The following is a 20,642-nucleotide window of genomic DNA, read 5'->3' as shown; positions in this document are numbered from 1 at the left end:
TTTTGGAAGCTAGGCAAACCCTTTCCATGAAAGTGATTTGCACCAGTCTCTGCTTAGGGCTACATCAATAGGAAACAAACCATAGAGATAGAACTTGGAACTACTTTATTGTGTCAAGTTTCAAAGAGCTAGCACAAACCGTGTTTGATTTAGAGTTCCAACTACATGTATCCCTAGAGGAGAAAACAGAGTTAAACCTAAAAATTAAAACTGTTACTGCCAACAAACGGTTTAACCTAGAAGAACAAAATTTGGTGAGCCAAGTGGGATTGGGGTACTGATCATTACCTGAAAGTGTCATCAAGATTGGTTGAAAAAATGTGTGCTGAGATTTCAGGAAACTCGTAGTTTTTTGGATTCTGGGCAACCCCTTTCCATGAAAGTGATTTGCGCCAGTCTCTGCTTAGGCCTCGTCAATAGGAAACAAACCATAGAGATAGAACTTGGAACTACTTTATTGTGTCAAGTTTCAAAGAGCTAGGACAAACCGTGTTTGATTTAGAGTTCCAACTACATGTATCCATATAGGAGAAAACAGAGTGAAACCTAAAAATTAAAACTGTTACTGCCAACGAACGGTTTAACCAAGAAGAACGAAATTTGGTGAGCCAAGTGGGATTGGGGTACTGATCATTACCTGAAAGTGTCATCAAGATTGGGTGAAAAAATGAGTGCTGTGATTTCAGGAAACTCGTAGTTTTTTGGAAGCTGGGCAACCCCTTTCCATGAAAGTGATTTGCGCCAATCTCTGCTTAGGCCTCATCAATAGGAAACAAACCATAGAGATAGAAGTTGGAACTACTTTATTGTGTCAACTTTCAAATAGCTAGCAGAAACCGTTTTTGATTTAGAGTTCCAAATACATGTATCCCTATACGAGAAAACAGAGTGAAACCTAAAAATTAAAACTGTTACTGCCAACGAACGGTTTAACCAAGAAGAACGAAATTTGGTGAGCCAAGTGGGATTGGGGTACTGATCATTATCTAAAAGTGTCATCAAGATTGGGTGAAAAACTGTGTGCTGAGATTTCAGGAAACGCGTATTTTTTTGGATTCTGTGCAACCCCTTTCCATGAAAGTGATTTGCGCCAGTCTCTGCTTAGGCCTCATCAATAGGAAACAAAACCATAGAGATAGAACTTGGAACTACTTTATTTTGTCAAGTTTCAAAGAGCTAGCACAAACCGTGTTTGTTTTAGACTTCCAACTGCATGTATCCATATATGAGAAAACAGAAAGAAATCTAAAAATTAAAACAGTTACTGCCAACGAACGGTTTAACCTACAAGAAGAAAATGTGGTGAGCCAAGTTGGATTGGGGTACTGATCATTACCTGAAAGTGTCATCAAGATTGGGTGAAACAATGTGTGCTGATATATCAGGAAATTCGTAGTTTTTTGGAAGCTAGGCAAACCCTTTCCATGAAAGTGGTTTGCACCAGTCTCTGCTTAGGGCTACATCAATAGGAAACAAACCATAGAGATAGAACTTGGAACTACTTTATGGTGTCAAGTTTCAAAGAGCAAGCACAAACCATGTTTGATTTAGAGTTCCAAGTGCATGTATCCATATAGGATAAAACAGATTGAAACCTAAAAATTAAAACTGTTACTGCCAACGAACGGTTTAACCTAGAAGAACGAAATTTGGTGAGCCAAGTGGGATTGGGGTACTGATCATTACCTGAAAGTGTCTTGAAGACTGGGTGAAAAAATGTGTGCTGAGATTTCAGGAAACTCGTAGTTTTTTGGATGCTGGGCAACCTTTTTACATGAAAGTGACTTGTGTCAGTCTCTGCTTAGGGCTCCATAAATAGGAAACAAATCATAGAGATAGAACTTGGAACTACTTTATTGTGTCAAGTTTCAAAGAGCTAGCACACACCGTGTTTGATTTAGAGTTCCAACTACATGTATCCATATAGGAGAAAACAGCGTGAAACCTAAAAATTTAAACTGTTACTGCCAAAGTACGGTTTAACCTAGAAGAAAGAAATTTGGTGAGCCAAGTGGGATTGGGGTACTGATCATTACCTGAAAGTGTCATCTAAATTGGGTGAAAAAATGTGTGCTGAGATTTCAGGAAACTCGTAGTTTTTGGAAGCTTGGAACCCCATTCCATGAAAGTGATTTGCGCCAGTCTCTGCTTAGGCCTCCTAATAAGAAACAAACCATAGAGATAGAACTTGGAACCACTTTTATGTGTCAAGTTTCAAAAAGCTAGCACAAACCGTGTTTGATTTAGAGTACCAACTACATGTATCCATATAGGAGAAAACAGAGTGAAACCTAAAAATTTAAACTGTTACTGCCAACGAACGGTTTAACCTAGAAGAACGAAATTTGGTGAGCCAAGTGGGATTGGGGTACTGACCATTACCTGAAAGTGTCATCAAGATTGGGTGAAAAAATGTGTGCTGAGATTTCAAGAAACTCGTAGTTTTTTGGAATCTAGGCAAACGCTTTCCATTAAAGTGATTTGCACCAGTCTCTGCTTAGGCCTCATCAATAGGAAACAAACCTTAGAGATAGAACTTTGAACTACTTTATTGTGTCAAGTTTCAAAGAGCTAGCACAAACCGTGTTTGATTTAGAGTTCCAACTACATGTATCCCTGTAGGAGAAAACAGAGTGAAACCTAAAATTTATAACTGTTACTGCCAACGAACGGTTTAACCTAGAAGAACGAAATTTGGTGAGCCAAGTGGGATTGGGGTACTGATCATTACCTGAAAGTGTCATCAAGACTGGGTGAAAAAATGTGTGCTGAGATTTCAGGAAACTCGTAGTTTTTTGGAAGATGGGCAACCTTTTTACATGAAAGTGATTTGTGTCAGTCTCTGCTTAGGGCTACATCAATAGGAAAAAAACCATAGAGATAGAACTTGGAACTACTATATTGTGTCAAGTTTCAAAGAGCTAGCACAAACCGTGTTTGATTTAGAGTTCCAACTACATGTATCCCTAGAGGAGAAAACAGAGTTAAACCTAAAAATTAAAACTGTTACTGCCAACAAACGGTTAAACCTAGAAGAACAAAATTTGGTGAGCCAAGTGGGATTGGGGTACTGATCATTACCTGAAAGTGTCATCAAGATTGGGTGAAAAAATGTGTGCTGAGATTTCAGGAAACTCGTAGTTTTTTGGAAGTAAGACAAACCCTTTCCATGAAAGTGATTTGCACCAGTCTCTGCTTAGGGCTACATCAATAGGAAAAAAACCTCAGAGATAGAAATTGGAACTACTCTATTGTGTCAAGTTTCAATGCGCTAGCACAAACCGTGTTTTATTTAGAGTTCCAAATACATTTATCCCTATAGGAGAAAAGAGAGTGAAACCTAAAATTAAAACTGTTACTGCCAACGAACGGTTTAACCTAGAAGAACGAAATTTGGTGAGCCAAGTGGGATTCGGGTACTGATCATTACCTGAAAGTGTCATCAAGATTGGGTGAAAAAATGTGTGCTGAGATTTCAGGAAACTCATAGTTTTTTGGAAGCTTGGAACCCCATTCCATGAAAGTGATTTGCGCCAGTCTCTGCTTAGGCCTCATCAATAGGAAACAACCATAGAGATGGAACTTGGAACTACTTTATTGTGTCAAGTTTCAAAGAGCTAGCACAAACCTTGTTTGATTTACAGTTCCAACTACATGTATCTCTGTAGGAGAAAACAGAGTGAAACCTAAAATTTAAAACTCTTACTGCCAACGAACGGTTTAACCAAGAAGAACGAAATTTGGTGAGCCAAGTGGGATTGGGGTACTAATCATTACCTGAAAGTGTCATCAAGATTGGGTGAAAAAATGTGTGCTGAGATTTCAGGAAACTCGTAGTTTTTTGGAATCTAGGCAAACGCTTTCCATGAAAGTGATTTGCACCAGTCTCTGCTTAGGCCTCATCAATAGGAAACAAACCATAGAGATAGAACTTGGAACTACTTTATTGTGTCAAGTTTCAAAGAGCTAGCACAAACCGTGTTTGATTTAGAGTTCCAACTACATGTATCCATATAGGAGAAAACAGAGTGAAACCTAAAAATTAAAACTGTTACTGCCAACGAACGGTTTAACCTAGAAGAACGAAATTTGGTGAGCCAAGTGGGATTGGGGTACTGATCATTACCTGAAAGTGTCATCAAGATTCGGTGAAAAATTGTGTGATGAGATTTCAGGAAACTCGTAGTTTTTTGGATTCTGGGCAACCCCTTTCCATGAAAGTGATTTGCGCCAGTCTCTGCTTAGGCCTCATCAATAGGAAACAAACCATAGAGATAGAACTTGGAACTACTTTATTGTGTCAAGTTTCAAAGAGCTAGCACAAACCGTGTTTGATTTAGAGTTCCAACTACATGTATCCATATAGGAGAAAACAGAGTGAAACCTAAAAATTAAAACTGTTACTGCCAACGAACGGTTTAACCAAGAAGAACGAAATTTGGTGATCCAAGTGGGATTGGGGTACTGACCATTACCTGAAAGTGTCATCAAGATTGGGTGAAAAAATGAGTGCTGTGATTTCAGGGAACTCATAGTTTTTTGGAAGCTGGGCAACCCCTTTCCATGAAAGTGATTTGCGCCAATCTCTGCTTAGGCCTCATCAATAGGAAACAAACCATAGAGATAGAACTTGGAACTACTTTATTGTGTCAACTTTCAAATAGCTAGCAGAAACCGTGTTTGATTTAGAGTTCCAAATACATGTATCCCTATAGGAGAAAACAGAGTGAAACCTAAAAATTAAAACTGTTACTGCCAACGAACGGTTTAACCTAGAAGAACGAAATATGGTGAGCCAAGTGGGATTGGGGTACTGATCATTACCTGAAAGTGTCATCAAGATTGGGTGAAAAACTGTGTGCTGAGATTTCAGGAAACGCGTAGTTTTTTGGATTCTGTGCAACCCCTTTCCATGAAAGTGATTTGCGCCAGTCTCTGCTTAGGCCTCATCAATAGGAAACAAACCATAGAGATAGAACTTGGAACTACTTTATTGTGTCAAGCTTCAAAGACCTAGCACAAACCGTGTTTGATTTAGAGTTCCAACTACATGTATCCATATAGGAGAAAACAGAGTGAAACCTAAAAATTAAAACTGTTACTGCCAACGAACGGTTTAACCTAGAAGAACGAAATTTGGTGAGCCAAGTGGGATTGGGGTACTGATCATTACCTGAAAGTGTTATCAAGACTGGGTGAAAAAATGTGTGCTGAGATTTCAGGAAACTCGTAGTTTTTTGGAAGATGGGCAACCTTTTTACATGAAAGTGATTTGTGTCAGTCTCTGCTTAGGGCTACATCAATAGGAAAAAAACCATAGAGATAGAACTTGGAACTACTATATTGTGTCAAGTTTCAAAGAGCTAGCACAAACCATGTTTGATTTAGAGTTCCAACTACATGTATCCATATAGGAGAAAACAGAGTGAACCCTAAAAATTAAAATTGTTACTGCCAATGAACGGTTTAACCTAGAAGAACGAAATTTGTTGAGCCACGTGGTACTGGGTACTGATCATTACCTGAAAGTGTCATCAAGGTTGGGTGAAAAAATGTGTGCTGATATATCAGGAAATTCGTAGTTTTTTGGAAGCTAGGCAAACCCTTTCCATGAAAGTGATTTGCACCAGTCTCTGCTTAGGGCTACATCAATAGGAAACAAACCATAGAGATAGAACTTGGAACTACTTTATTGTGTCAAGTTTCAAAGAGCTAGCACAAACCGTGTTTGATTTAGAGTTCCAACTACATGTATCCCTAGAGGAGAAAACAGAGTTAAACCTAAAAATTAAAACTGTTACTGCCAACAAACGGTTAAACCTAGAAGAACAAAATTTGGTGAGCCAAGTGGGATTGGGGTACTGATCATTACCTGAAAGTGTCATCAAGATTGGGTGAAAAAATGTGTGCTGAGATTTCAGGAAACTCGTAGTTTTTTGGAAGTAAGACAAACCCTTTCCATGAAAGTGATTTGCACCAGTCTCTGCTTAGGGCTACATCAATAGGAAAAAAACCTCAGAGATAGAAATTGGAACTACTCTATTGTGTCAAGTTTCAAAGCGCTAGCACAAACCGTGTTTTATTTAGAGTTCCAAATACATGTATCCCTATAGGAGAAAAGAGAGTGAAACCTAAAATTAAAACTGTTACTGCCAACGAACGGTTTAACCTAGAAGAACGAAATTTGGTGAGCCAAGTGGGATTCGAGTACTGATCATTACCTGAAAGTGTCATCAAGATTGGGTGAAAAAATGTGTGCTGAGATTTCAGGAAACTCATAGTTTTTTGGAAGCTTGGAACCCCATTCCATGAAAGTGATTTGCGCCAGTCTCTGCTTAGGCCTCATCAATAGGAAACAACCATAGAGATGGAACTTGGAACTACTTTATTGTGTCAAGTTTCAAAGAGCTAGCACAAACCTTGTTTGATTTACAGTTCCAACTACATGTATCTCTGTAGGAGAAAACAGAGTGAAACCTAAAATTTAAAACTCTTACTGCCAACGAACGGTTTAACCAAGAAGAACGAAATTTGGTGAGCCAAGTGGGATTGGGGTACTAATCATTACCTGAAAGTGTCATCAAGATTGGGTGAAAAAATGTGTGCTGAGATTTCAGGAAACTCGTAGTTTTTTGGAATCTAGGCAAACACTTTCCATGAAAGTGATTTGCACCAGTCTCTGCTTAGGCCTCATCAATAGGAAACAAACCATAGAGATAGAACTTGGAACTACTTTATTGTGTCAAGTTTCAAAGAGCTAGCACAAACCGTGTTTGATTTAGAGTTCCAACTACATGTATCCATATAGGAGAAAACAGAGTGAAACCTAAAAATTAAAACTGTTACTGCCAACGAACGGTTTAACCTAGAAGAACGAAATTTGGTGAGCCAAGTGGGATTGGGGTACTGATCATTACCTGAAAGTGTCATCAAGATTCGGTGAAAAATTGTGTGATGAGATTTCAGGAAACTCGTAGTTTTTTGGATTCTGGGCAACCCCTTTCCATGAAAGTGATTTGCTCCAGTCTCTGCTTAGGCCTCATCAATAGGAAACAAACCATAGAGATAGAACTTGGAACTACTTTATTGTGTCAAGTTTCAAAGAGCTAGCACAAACCGTGTTTGATTTAGAGTTCCAACTACATGTATCCATATAGGAGAAAACAGAGTGAAACCTAAAAATTAAAACTGTTACTGCCAACGAACGGTTTAAACAAGAAGAACGAAATTTGGTGAGCCAAGTGGGATTGGGGTACTGACCATTACCTGAAAGTGTCATCAAGATTGGGTGAAAAAATGAGTGCTGTGATTTCAGGAAACTCGTAGTTTTTTGGAAGCTGGGCAACCCCTTTCCATGAAAGTGATTTGCGCCAATTTCTGCTTAGGCCTCATCAATAGGAAACAAACCATAGAGATAGAACTTGGAACTACTTTATTGTGTCAACTTTCAAATAGCTAGCAGAAACCGTGTTTGATTTAGAGTTCCAAATACATGTATCCCTATAGGAGAAAACAGAGTGAAACCTAAAAATTAAAACTGTTACTGCCAACGAACGGTTTAACCTAGAAGAACGAAATATGGTGAGCCAAGTGGGATTGGGGTACTGATCATTACCTGAAAGTGTCATCAAGATTGGGTGAAAAACTGTGTGCTGAGATTTCAGGAAACGCGTAGTTTTTTGGATTCTGTGCAACCCCTTTCCATGAAAGTGATTTGCGCCAGTCTCTGCTTAGGCCTCATCAATAGGAAACAAACCATAGAGATAGAACTTGGAAGTACTTTATTGTGTCAAGCTTCAAAGACCTAGCACAAACCGTGTTTGATTTAGAGTTCCAACTACATGTATCCATATAGGAGAAAACTGAGTGAAACCTAAAAATTAAAACTGTTACTGCCAACGAACGGTTTAACCAAGAAGAACGAAATTTGGTGAGCCAAGTGGGATTGGGGTAGTGATCATTACCTGAAAGTGTCATCAAGATTGGGTGAAAAAATGAGTGTTGTGATTTCAGGAAACTCGTAGTTTTTTGGAAGCTGGGCAACCCCTTTCCATGAAAGTGATTTGCGCCAATCTCTGCTCAGGCCTCATCAATAGGAAACAAACCATAGAGATAGAACTTGGAACTACTTTATTGTGTCAAGTTTCAAAGAGCTAGCACAAACCGTGTTTGATTTAGAGTTCCAACTACATGTATCCGTATAGGAGAAAACAGAGTGAAACCTAAAAATTAAAACTGTTACTGCCAACGAACGGTTTAACCAAGAAGAACGAAATTTGGTGAGCCAAGTGGGATTGGGGTACTGATCATTACCTGAAAGTGTCATCAAGATTGGGTGAAAAAATATGTGCTGAGATTTCAAGAAACTCGTAGTTTTTTGGAATCTAGGCAAACGCTTTCCATGAAAGTGATTTGCACCAGTCTCTGCTTAGGCCTCGTAAATAGGAAACAAACCATAGAGATAGAACTTGGAACTACTATATTGTGTCAAGTTTCAAAGAGCTAGCACAAACCATGTTTGATTTAGAGTTCCAACTACATGTATCCATATAGGAGAAAACAGAGTGAAACCTAAAAATTAAAACTGTTACTGCCAACGAACGGTTTAACCTAGAAGAACGAAATTTGGTGAGCCAAGTGGGATTGGGGTACTGATCTTTACCTGAAAGTGTCATCAAGATTGATTAAAAAATTGTGTGATGAGATTTCAGGAGACGCGTAGTTTTTTGGATTCTGGGCAACCCCTTTCCATGAAAGTGATTTGCGCCAGTCTCTGCTTAGGCCTCATCAATAGGAAACAAACCATAGAGATAGAACTTGGAACTACTTTATTGTGTCAAGTTTCAAAGAGCTAGCACAAACCGTGTTTGATTTAGAGTTCCAACTACATGTATCCATATAGGAGAAAACAGAGTGAAACCTAAAAATTAAAACTGCTACTGCCAACGAACGGTTTAACCAAGAAGAACGAAATATGGTGAGCCAAGTGGGATTGGGGTACTGATCATTACCTGAAAGTGTCATCAAGATTGGGTGAAAAAATGTGTGCTGAGATTTCAGGAAACTCGTAGTTTTTTGGAATCTAGGCAAACGCTTTCCATGAAAGTGATTTGCACCAGTCTCTGCTTAGGCCTCATCAATAGGAAACAAACCTTAGAGATAGAACTTGGAACTACTTTATTGTGTCAAGTTTCAAAGAGCTAGCACAAACCCTGTTTGATTTAGAGTTCCAACTACATGTATCCCTGTAGGAGAAAACAGAGTGAAACCTAAAATTTAAAACTGTTACTGCCAACGAACGGTTTAACCTAGAAGAACGAAATTTGGTGATCCAAGTGGGATTGGGGTACTGATCATTACCTGAACGTGTCATCAAGACTGGGTGAAAAAATGTGTGCTGAGATTTCAGGAAACTCGTAGTTTATTGGAAGATGGGCAACCTTTTTACATGAAAGTGAATTGTGTCAGTCTCTGCTTAGGGCTACATCAATAGGAAAAAAACCATAGAGATAGAACTTGGAACTACTATATTGTGTCAAGTTTCAAAGAGCTAGCACAAACCATGTTTGATTTAGAGTTCCAACTACATGTATCCATATAGGAGAAAACAGAGTGAACCCTAAAAATTAAAATTGTTACTGCCAATGAACGGTTTAACCTAGAAGAACGAAATTTGTTGAGCCAAGTGGGACTGGGTACTGATCATTACCTGAAAGTGTCATCAAGTTTGGGTGAAAAAATGTGTGCTGATATATCAGGAAATTCGTAGATTTTTGGAAGCTAGGCAAACCCTTTCCATGAAAGTGATTTGCACCAGTCTCTGCTTAGGTCTACATCAATAGGAAACAAACCATAGAGATAGAACTTGGAACTACTTTATTGTGTCAAGTTTCAAAGAGCTAGCACAAACCGTGTTTGATTTAGAGTTCCAACTACATGTATCCATATAGGAGAAAACAGAGTGAAACCTAAAAATTAAAACTGTTAATGCCAACGAACGGTTTAACCAAGAAGAACGAAATTTGGTGAGCCAAGTGGGATTGGGGTACTGATCATTACCTGAAAGTGTCATCAAGATTGGGTGAAAAAATGAGTGCTGTGATTTCAGGAAACTCGTAGTTTTTTGGAAGCTGGGCAACCCCTTTCCATGAAAGTGATTTGCGCCAATCTCTGCTTAGGCCTCATCAATAGGAAACAAACCATAGAGATAGAACTTGGAACTACTTTATTGTGTCAACTTTCAAATAGCTAGCAGAAACCGTTTTTGATTTAGAGTTCCAAATACATGTATCCCTATAGGAGAAAACAGAGTGAAACCTAAAAATTAAAACTGTTACTGCCAACGAACGGTTTAACCTAGAAGAACGAAATATGGTGAGCCAAGTGGGATTGGGGTACTGATCATTACCTGAAAGTTTCATCAAGATTGGGTGAAAAACTGTGTGCTGAGATTTCAGGAAACTCGTAGTTTTTTGGAATCTGTGCAACCCCTTTCCATGAAAGTGATTTGCGCCAGTCTCTGCTTAGTCCTCATCAATAGGAAACCAACCATAGAGATATAACTTGGAACTACTTTATTGTGTCAAGCTTCAAAGACCTAGCACAAACCGTGTTTGATTTAGAGTTCCAACTACATGTATCCATATAGGAGAAAACAGAGTTAAACCTAAAAATTAAAACTGTTACTGCCAACGAACGGTTTAACCAAGAAGAACGAAATTTGGTGAGCCAAGTGGGATTGGGGTACTGATCATTACCTGAAAGTGTCATCAAGATTGGGTGAAAAACTGTGTGCTGAGATTTCAGGAAACGCATATTTTTTTGGATTCTGTGCAACCCCTTTCCATGAAAGTGATTTGCGCCAGTCTCTGCTTAGGCCTCATCAATAGGAAACAAAACCATAGAGATAGAACTTGGAACTACTTTATTGTGTCAAGTTTCAAAGAGCTAGCACAAACCGTGTTTGTTTTAGACTTCCAACTGCATGTATCCATATATGAGAAAACAGAAAGAAATCTAAAAATTAAAACAGTTACTGCCAACGAACGGTTTAACCTACAAGAAGAAAATGTGGTGAGCCAAGTTGGATTGGGGTACTGATCATTACCTGAAAGTGTCATCAAGATTGGGTGAAACAATGTGTGCTGAGATTTCAGGAAACTCGTAGTTTTTTGGAAGCTAGGCAAACCCTTTCCATGAAAGTGGTTTGCACCAGTCTCTGCTTAGGGCTACATCAATAGGAAACAAACCATAGAGATAGAACTCGGAACTACTTTATGGTGTCAAGTTTCAAAGAGCAAGCACAAACCATGTTTGATTTAGAGTTCCAAGTGCATGTATCCATATAGGATAAAACAGAGTGAAACCTAAAAATTAAAACTGTTACTGCCAACGAACGGTTTAACCTAGAAGAACGAAATTTGGTGAGCCAAGTGGGATTGGGGTACTGATCATTACCTGAAAGTGTCTTGAAGACTGGGTGAAAAAATGTGTGCTGAGATTTCAGGAAACTCGTAGTTTTTTGGATGCTGGGCAACCTTTTTACATGAAAGTGACTTGTGTCAGTCTCTGCTTAGGGCTCCATAAATAGGAAACAAATCATAGAGATAGAACTTGGAACTACTTTATTGTGTCAAGTTTCAAAGAGCTAGCACACACCGTGTTTGATTTAGAGTTCCAACTACATGTATCCATATAGGAGAAAACAGCGTGAAACCTAAAAATTTAAACTGTTACTGCCAAAGTACGGTTTAACCTAGAAGAAAGAAATTTGGTGAGCCAAGTGGGATTGGGGTACTGATCATTACCTGAAAGTGTCATCAAGATTGGGTGAAAAAATGTGTGCTGAGATTTCAGGAAACTCGTAGTTTTTGGAAGCTTGGAACCCCATTCCATGAAAGTGATTTGCGCCAGTCTCTGCTTAGGCCTCCTCAATAAGAAACAAACCATAGAGATAGAACTTGGAACCACTTTTATGTGTCAAGTTTCAAAAAGCTAGCACAAACCGTGTTTGATTTAGAGTACCAACTACATGTATCCATATAGGAGAAAACAGAGTGAAACCTAAAAATTTAAACTGTTACTGCCAACGAACGGTTTAACCTAGAAGAACGAAATTTGGTGAGCCAAGTGGGATTGGGGTACTGACCATTACCTGAAAGTGTCATCAAGATTGGGTGAAAAAATGTGTGCTGAGATTTCAGGAAACTCGTAGGTTTTTCGATGCTTGGCAACCCCTTCCTTGAAAGTGATTTGTGTCAGTCTCTGCTTAGGGCTACATCAATAGGAAACAAACCATAGAGATAGAACTTGGAACTACTTTATTGTGTCAAGTTTCAAAGAGCTAGCACATAAACGTGTTTGATTTAGAGTTCCAAATACATGTATCCATATAGAAGAAAACAGAGTGAAACCTAAAAATTAAAACTGTTACTGCCAACGAACGGTTTAACCTAGAAGAACGAAATTTGGTGAACCAAGTGGGATTGGGGTACTGATCATTACCTGAAAGTGTCTTGAAGACTGGGTGAAAAAATGTGTGCTGAGATTTCAGGAAACTCGTAGTTTTTTGGATACTGGGCAACCTTTTTACATGAAAGTGACTTGTGTCAGTCTCTGCTTAGGGCTCCATAAATAGGAAACAAATCATAGAGATAGAACTTGGAACTACTTTATTGTGTCAAGTTTCAAAGAGCTAGCACACACCGTGTTTGATTTAGAGTTCCAACTACATGTATCCATATAGGAGAAAACAGCGTGAAACCTAAAAATTTAAACTGTTATTGCCAAAGTACAGTTTAACCTAGAAGAAAGAAATTTGGTGAGCCAAGTGGGATTGGGGTACTGATCATTACCTGAAAGTGTCATCAAGATTGGGTGAAAAAATGTGTGCTGAGATTTCAGGAAACTCGTAGTTTTTGGAAGCTTGGAACCCCATTCCATGAAAGTGATTTGCGCCAGTCTCTGCTTAGGCCTCCTCAATAAGAAACAAATCATAGAGATAGAACTTGGAACCACTTTTATGTGTCAAGTTTCAAAAAGCTAGCACAAACCGTGTTTGATTTAGAGTACCAACTACATGTATCCATATAGGAGAAAACAGAGTGAAACCTAATAATTTAAACTGTTACTGCCAACGAACGGTTTAACCTAGAAGAACGAAATTTGGTGAGCCAAGTGGGATTGGGGTACTGACCATTACCTGAAAGTGTCATCAAGATTGGGTGAAAAAATGTGTGCTGAGATTTCAGGAAACTCGTAGGTTTTTCGATGCTTGGCAACCCCTTCCTTGAAAGTGATTTGTGTCAGTCTCTGCTTAGGGCTACATCAATAGGAAACAAACCATAGAGATAGAACTTGGAACTACTTTATTGTGTCAAGTTTCAAAGAGCTAGCACAAAAACGTGTTTGATTTAGAGTTCCAAATACATGTATCCATATAGAAGAAAACAGAGTGAAACCTAAAAATTAAAACTGTTACTGCCAACGAACGGTTTAACCTAGAAGAACGAAATTTGGTGAGCCAAGTGGGATTGGGGTTCTGATCATTACCTGAAAGTGTCATAAAGAGTGGGTGAAAAAATGTGTGCTGAGATTTCAGGAAACTCGTAGTTTTTTGGAAGCTGGGCAACCCCTTTCCATGAAAGTGATTTGCGCCAGTCTCTGCTTAGGCCTCATCTATAGGAAACAAACCATAGAGATAGAACGTGGAAGTAATTTATTGTGTCAAGTTTCTATGAGCTAGCACAAACCGTGTTTGATTTAGAGTTCCAACTACATGTATCCATATAGGAGAAAACAGAGTGAAATCTAAAAATTAAAACGGTTACTGCCAACGAACGGTTTAACCTACAAGAAGAAAATGTGGTGAGCCAAGTTGGATTGGGGTACTGATCATTACCTGAAAGTGTCATTAAGATTGGGTGAAACAATGTGTGCTGAGATTTCAGGAAACTCGTAGTTTTTTGGAGCGTGGCAAACCCTTTCCTTGAAAGTGGTTTTCACCAGTCACTGCTTAGGGCTACATCAATAGGAAACAAACCATAGAGTTGAAACTTGGAACTACTTTATGGTGTCAAGTTTCAAAGAGCAACCACAAACCATGTTTGATTTAGAGTTCCAAGTGCATGTATCCATATAGGAGAAAACAGAGTGAAACCTAAAAATTAAAACTGTTACTGCCAATGAACGTTTTAACCTAGAAGAACGAAATTTGGTGAGCCAAGTGGGATTAGGGTACTGATCATTACCTGAAAGTGTCATGAAGACTGGGTGAAAAAATGTGTGCTGAGATTTCAGGAAACTCATAGTTTTTTGGAAGCTTGGAACCCCATTCCATGAAAGTGATTTGCGCCAGTCTCTGCTTAGGCCTCATCAATAGGAAACAAACCATAGAGATGGAACTTGGAACTACTTTATTGTGTCAAGTTTCAAAGAGCTAGCACAAACCTTGTTTGATTTAGAGTTCCAACTACATGTATCTCTGTAGGAGAAAACAGAGTGAAACCTAAAATTTAAAACTCTTACTGCCAACGAACGGTTTAACCAAGAAGAACGAAATTTGGTGATCCAAGTGGGATTTGGGTACTGATCATTAACTGAAAGTGTCATCAAGATTGGGTGAAAAACTGTGTGCTGAGATTTCAGGAAACGCGTAGTTTTTTGGATTCTGGGCAACCCCTTTCCATGAAAGGGATTTGCGCCAGTCTCTGCTTAGGCCTCATCAATAGGAAACAAACCATAGAGATAGAACTTGGAACTACTTTATTGTGTCAAGTTTCAAAGAGCTAGCACAAACCGTGTTTGATTTAGAGTTCCAACTACATGTATCCATATAGGAGAAAACAGATTGAAACCTAAAAATTAAAACTGTTACTGCCAACGAACGGTTTAACCAAGAAGAACGAAATTTGGTGAGCCAAGTGGGGTTGGGGTACTAATCATTACCTGAAAGTGTCATCAAGATTGGGTGAAAAAATGTGTGCTGAGATTTCAAGAAACTCGTAGTTTTTTGGAATCTAGGCAAACGCTTTCCATGAAAGTGATTTGCACCAGTCTCTGCTTAGGCCTCATCAATAGGAAACAAACCTTAGAGATAGAACTTTGAACTACTTTATTGTGTCAAGTTTCAAAGAGCTAGCACAAACCGTGTTTGATTTAGAGTTCCAACTACATGTATCCCTGTAGGAGAAAACAGAGTGAAACCTAAAATTTATAACTGTTACTGCCAACGAACGGTTTAACCTAGAAGAACGAAATTTGGTGAGCCAAGTGGGATTGGGGTACTGATCATTACCTGAAAGTGTCATCAAGACTGGGTGAAAAAATGTGTGCTGAGATTTCAGGAAACTCGTAGTTTTTTGGAAGATGGGCAACCTTTTTACATGAAAGTGATTTGTGTCAGTCTCTGCTTAGGGCTACATCAATAGGAAAAAAACCATAGAGATAGAACTTGGAACTACTATATTGTGTCAAGTTTCAAAGAGCTAGCACAAACCATGTTTGATTTAGAGTTCCAACTACATATATCCATATAGGAGAAAACAGAGTGAACCCTAAAAATTAAAATTGTTACTGCCAATGAACGGTTTAACCTAGAAGAACGAAATTTGTTGAGCCACGTGGGACTGGGTACTGATCATTACCTGAAAGTGTCATCAAGATTGGGTGAAAAAATGTGTGCTGAGATTTCAGGAAACTCGTAGTTTTTTGGAAGTAAGACAAACCCTTTCCATGAAAGTGATTTGCACCAGTCTCTGCTTAGGGCTACATCAATAGGAAAAAAACCTCAGAGATAGAAATTGGAACTACTCTATTGTGTCAAGTTTCAAAGCGCTAGCACAAACCGTGTTTTATTTAGAGTTCCAAATACATGTATCCCTATAGGAGAAAAGAGAGTGAAACCTAAAATTAAAACTGTTACTGCCAACGAACGGTTTAACCTAGAAGAACGAAATTTGGTGAGCCAAGTGGGATTTGGGTACTGACCATTACCTGAAAGTGTCATCAAGATTGGGTGAAAAAATGTGTGCTGAGATTTCAGGAAACTCGTAGGTTTTTCGATGCTTGGCAACCCCTTCCTTGAAAGTGATTTGTGTCAGTCTCTGCTTAGGGCTACATCAATAGGAAACAAACCATAGAGATAGAACTTGGAACTACTTTATTGTGTCAAGTTTCAAAGAGCTAGCACAAAAACGTGTTTGATTTAGAGTTCCAAATACATGTATCCATATAGAAGAAAACAGAGTGAAACCTAAAAATTAAAACTGTTACTGCCAACGAACGGTTTAACCTAGAAGAACGAAATTTGGTGAGCCAAGTGGGATTGGGGTTCTGATCATTACCTGAAAGTGTCATAAAGAGTGGGTGAAAAAATGTGTGCTGAGATTTCAGGAAACTCGTAGTTTTTTGGAAGCTGGGCAACCCCTTTCCATGAAAGTGATTTGCGCCAGTCTCTGCTTAGGCCTCATCTATAGGAAACAAACCATAGATAGAACGTGGAAGTAATTTATTGTGTCAAGTTTCAATGAGCTAGCACAAACCGTGTTTGATTTAGAGTTCCAACTACATGTATCCATATAGGAGAAAACAGAGTGAAATCTAAAAATTAAAACGGTTACTGCCAACGAACGGTTTAACCTACAAGAAGAAAATGTGGTGAGCCAAGTTGGATTGGGGTACTGATCATTACCTGAAAGTGTCATCAAGATTGGGTGAAACAATGTGTGCTGAGATTTCAGGAAACTCGTAGTTTTTTGGAGCGTGGCAAACCCTTTCCTTGAAAGTGGTTTTCACCAGTCTCTGCTTAGGGCTACATCAATAGGAAACAAACCATAGAGTTGAAACTTGGAACTACTTTATGGTGTCAAGTTTCAAAGAGCAACCACAAACCATGTTTGATTTAGAGTTCCAAGTGCATGTATCCATATAGGAGAAAACAGAGTGAAACCTAAAAATTAAAACTGTTACTGCCAATGAACGTTTTAACCTAGAAGAACGAAATTTGGTGAGCCAAGTGGGATTAGGGTACTGATCATTACCTGAAAGTGTCATGAAGACTGGGTGAAAAAATGTGTGCTGAGATTTCAGGAAACTCATAGTTTTTTGGAAGCTTGGAACCCCATTCCATGAAAGTGATTTGCGCCAGTCTCTGCTTAGGCCTCATCAATAGGAAACAAACCATAGAGATGGAACTTGGAACTACTTTATTGTGTCAAGTTTCAAAGAGCTAGCACAAACCGTGTTTGATTTAGAGTTCCAACTACATGTATCCCTATAGGAGAAAACAGAGTGAAACCTAAAAATTAAAACTGTTACTGCCAACGAACGGTTTAACCAAGAAGAACGAAATTTGGTGAGCCAAGTGGGGTTGGGGTACTAATCATTACCTGAAAGTGTCATCAAGATTGGGTGAAAAAATGTGTGCTGAGATTTCAAGAAACTCGTAGTTTTTTGGAATCTAGGCAAACGCTTTCCATGAAAGTGATTTGCACCAGTCTCTGCTTAGGCCTCATCAATAGGAAACAAACCTTAGAGATAGAACTTTGAACTACTTTATTGTGTCAAGTTTCAAAGAGCTAGCACAAACCGTGTTTGATTTAGAGTTCCAACTACATGTATCCCTGTAGGAGAAAACAGAGTGAAACCTAAAATTTATAACTGTTACTGCCAACGAACGGTTTAACCTAGAAGAACGAAATTTGGTGAGCCAAGTGGGATTGGGGTACTGATCATTACCTGAAAGTGTCATCAAGACTGGGTGAAAAAATGTGTGCTGAGATTTCAGGAAACTCGTAGTTTTTTGGAAGATGGGCAACCTTTTTACATGAAAGTGATTTGTGTCAGTCTCTGCTTAGGGCTACATCAATAGGAAAAAAACCATAGAGATAGAACTTGGAACTACTATATTGTGTCAAGTTTCAAAGAGCTAGCACAAACCATGTTTGATTTAGAGTTCCAACTACATATATCCATATAGGAGAAAACAGAGTGAACCCTAAAAATTAAAATTGTTACTGCCAATGAACGGTTTAACCTAGAAGAACAAAATTTGTTGAGCCACGTGGGACTGGGTACTGATCATTACCTGAAAGTGTCATCAAGGTTGGGTGAATAAATGTGTGCTGATATATCAGGAAATTCATAGTTTTTTGGAAGCTAGGCAAACCCTTTCCATGAAAGTGATTTGCACCAGTCTCTGCTTAGGGCTACATCAATAGGAAACAAACCATAGAGATAGAACTTGGAAGTACTTTATTGTGTCAAGTTTCAAAGAGCTAGCACAAACCGTGTTTGATTTAGAGTTCCAACTACATGTATCCCTAGAGGAGAAAACAGAGTTAAACCTAAAAATTAAAACTGTTACTGCCAACAAACGGTTAAACCTAGAAGAACAAAATTTGGTGAGCCAAGTGGGATTGGGGTACTGATCATTACCTGAAAGTGTCATCAAGATTGGGTGAAAAAATGTGTGCTGAGATTTCAGGAAACTCGTAGTTTTTTGGAAGTAAGACAAACCCTTTCCATGAAAGTGATTTGCACCAGTCTCTGCTTAGGGCTACATCAATAGGAAAAAAAACCTCAGAGATAGAAATTGGAACTACTCTATTGTGTCAAGTTTCAAAGCGCTAGCACAAACCGTGTTTTATTTAGAGTTCCAAATACATGTATCCCTATAGGAGAAAAGAGAGTGAAACCTAAAATTAAAACTGTTACTGCCAACGAACGGTTTAACCTAGAAGAACGAAATTTGGTGAGCCAAGTGGGATTTGGGTACTGACCATTACCTGAAAGTGTCATCAAGATTGGGTGAAAAAATGTGTGCTGAGATTTCAGGAAACTCGTAGGTTTTTCGATGCTTGGCAACCCCTTCCTTGAAAGTGATTTGTGTCAGTCTCTGCTTAGGGCTACATCAATAGGAAACAAACCATAGAGATAGAACTTGGAACTACTTTATTGTGTCAAGTTTCAAAGAGCTAGCACAAAAACGTGTTTGATTTAGAGTTCCAAATACATGTATCCATATAGAAGAAAACAGAGTGAAACCTAAAAATTAAAACTGTTACTGCCAACGAACGGTTTAACCTAGAAGAACGAAATTTGGTGAGCCAAGTGGGATTGGGGTTCTGATCATTACCTGAAAGTGTCATAAAGAGTGGGTGAAAAAATGTGTGCTGAGATTTCAGGAAACTCGTAGTTTTTTGGAAGCTGGGCAACCCCTTTCCATGAAAGTGATTTGCGCCAGTCTCTGCTTAGGCCTCATCTATAGGAAACAAAACATAGAGATAGAACGTGGAAGTAATTTATTGTGTCAAGTTTCAATGAGCTAGCACAAACCGTGTTTGATTTAGAGTTCCAACTACATGTATCCATATAGGAGAAAACAGAGTGAAATCTAAAAATTAAAACGGTTACTGCCAACGAACGGTTTAACCTACAAGAAGAAAATGTGGTGAGCCAAGTTGGATTGGGGTACTGATCATTACCTGAAAGTGTCATCAAGATTGGGTGAAACAATGTGTGCTGAGATTTCAGGAAACTCGTAGTTTTTTGGAGCGTGGCAAACCCTTTCCTTGAAAGTGGTTTTCACCAGTCTCTGCTTAGGGCTACATCAATAGGAAACAAACCATAGAGTTGAAACTTGGAACTACTTTATGGTGTCAAGTTTCAAAGAGCAACCACAAACCATGTTTGATTTAGAGTTCCAAGTGCATGTATCCATATAGGAGAAAACAGAGTGAAACCTAAAAATTAAAACTGTTACTGCCAATGAACGTTTTAACCTAGAAGAACGAAATTTGGTGAGCCAAGTGGGATTAGGGTACTGATCATTACCTGAAAGTGTCATGAAGACTGGGTGAAAAAATGTGTGCTGAGATTTCAGGAAACTCATAGTTTTTTGGAAGCTTGGAACCCCATTCCATGAAAGTGATTTGCGCCAGTCTCTGCTTAGGCCTCATCAATAGGAAACAAACCATAGAGATGGAACTTGGAACTACTTTATTGTGTCAAGTTTCAAAGAGCTAGCACAAACCTTGTTTGATTTAGAGTTCCAACTACATGTATCTCTGTAGGAGAAAACAGAGTGAAACCTAAAATTTAAAACTCTTACTGCCAACGAACGGTTTAACCAAGAAGAACGAAATTTGGTGATCCAAGTGGGATTTGGGTACTGATCATTAACTGAAAGTGTCATCAAGATTGGGTGAAAAACTGTGTGCTGAGATTTCAGGAAACGCGTAGTTTTTTGGATTCTGGGCAACCCCTTTCCATGAAAGGGATTTGCGCCAGTCTCTGCTTAGGCCTCATCAATAGGAAACAAACCATAGAGATAGAACTTGGAACTACTTTATTGTGTCAAGTTTCAAAGAGCTAGCACAAACCGTGTTTGATTTAGAGTTCCAACTACATGTATCCATATAGGAGAAAACAGAGTGAAACCTAAAAATTAAAACTGTTACTGCCAACGAACGGTTTAACCAAGAAGAACGAAATTTGGTGAGCCAAGTGGGGTTGGGGTACTAATCATTACCTGAAAGTGTCATCAAGATTGGGTGAAAAAATGTGTGCTGAGATTTCAAGAAACTCGTAGTTTTTTGGAATCTAGGCAAACGCTTTCCATGAAAGTGATTTGCACCAGTCTC

The sequence above is a fragment of the Spermophilus citellus genome (genome assembly GCF_964194105.1).
Source record: "Spermophilus citellus genome assembly, chromosome: 12".
In the NCBI taxonomy this organism is placed as follows: Eukaryota; Metazoa; Chordata; class Mammalia; order Rodentia; family Sciuridae; genus Spermophilus; species Spermophilus citellus.
This window is presented reverse-complemented; position numbering follows the sequence as displayed.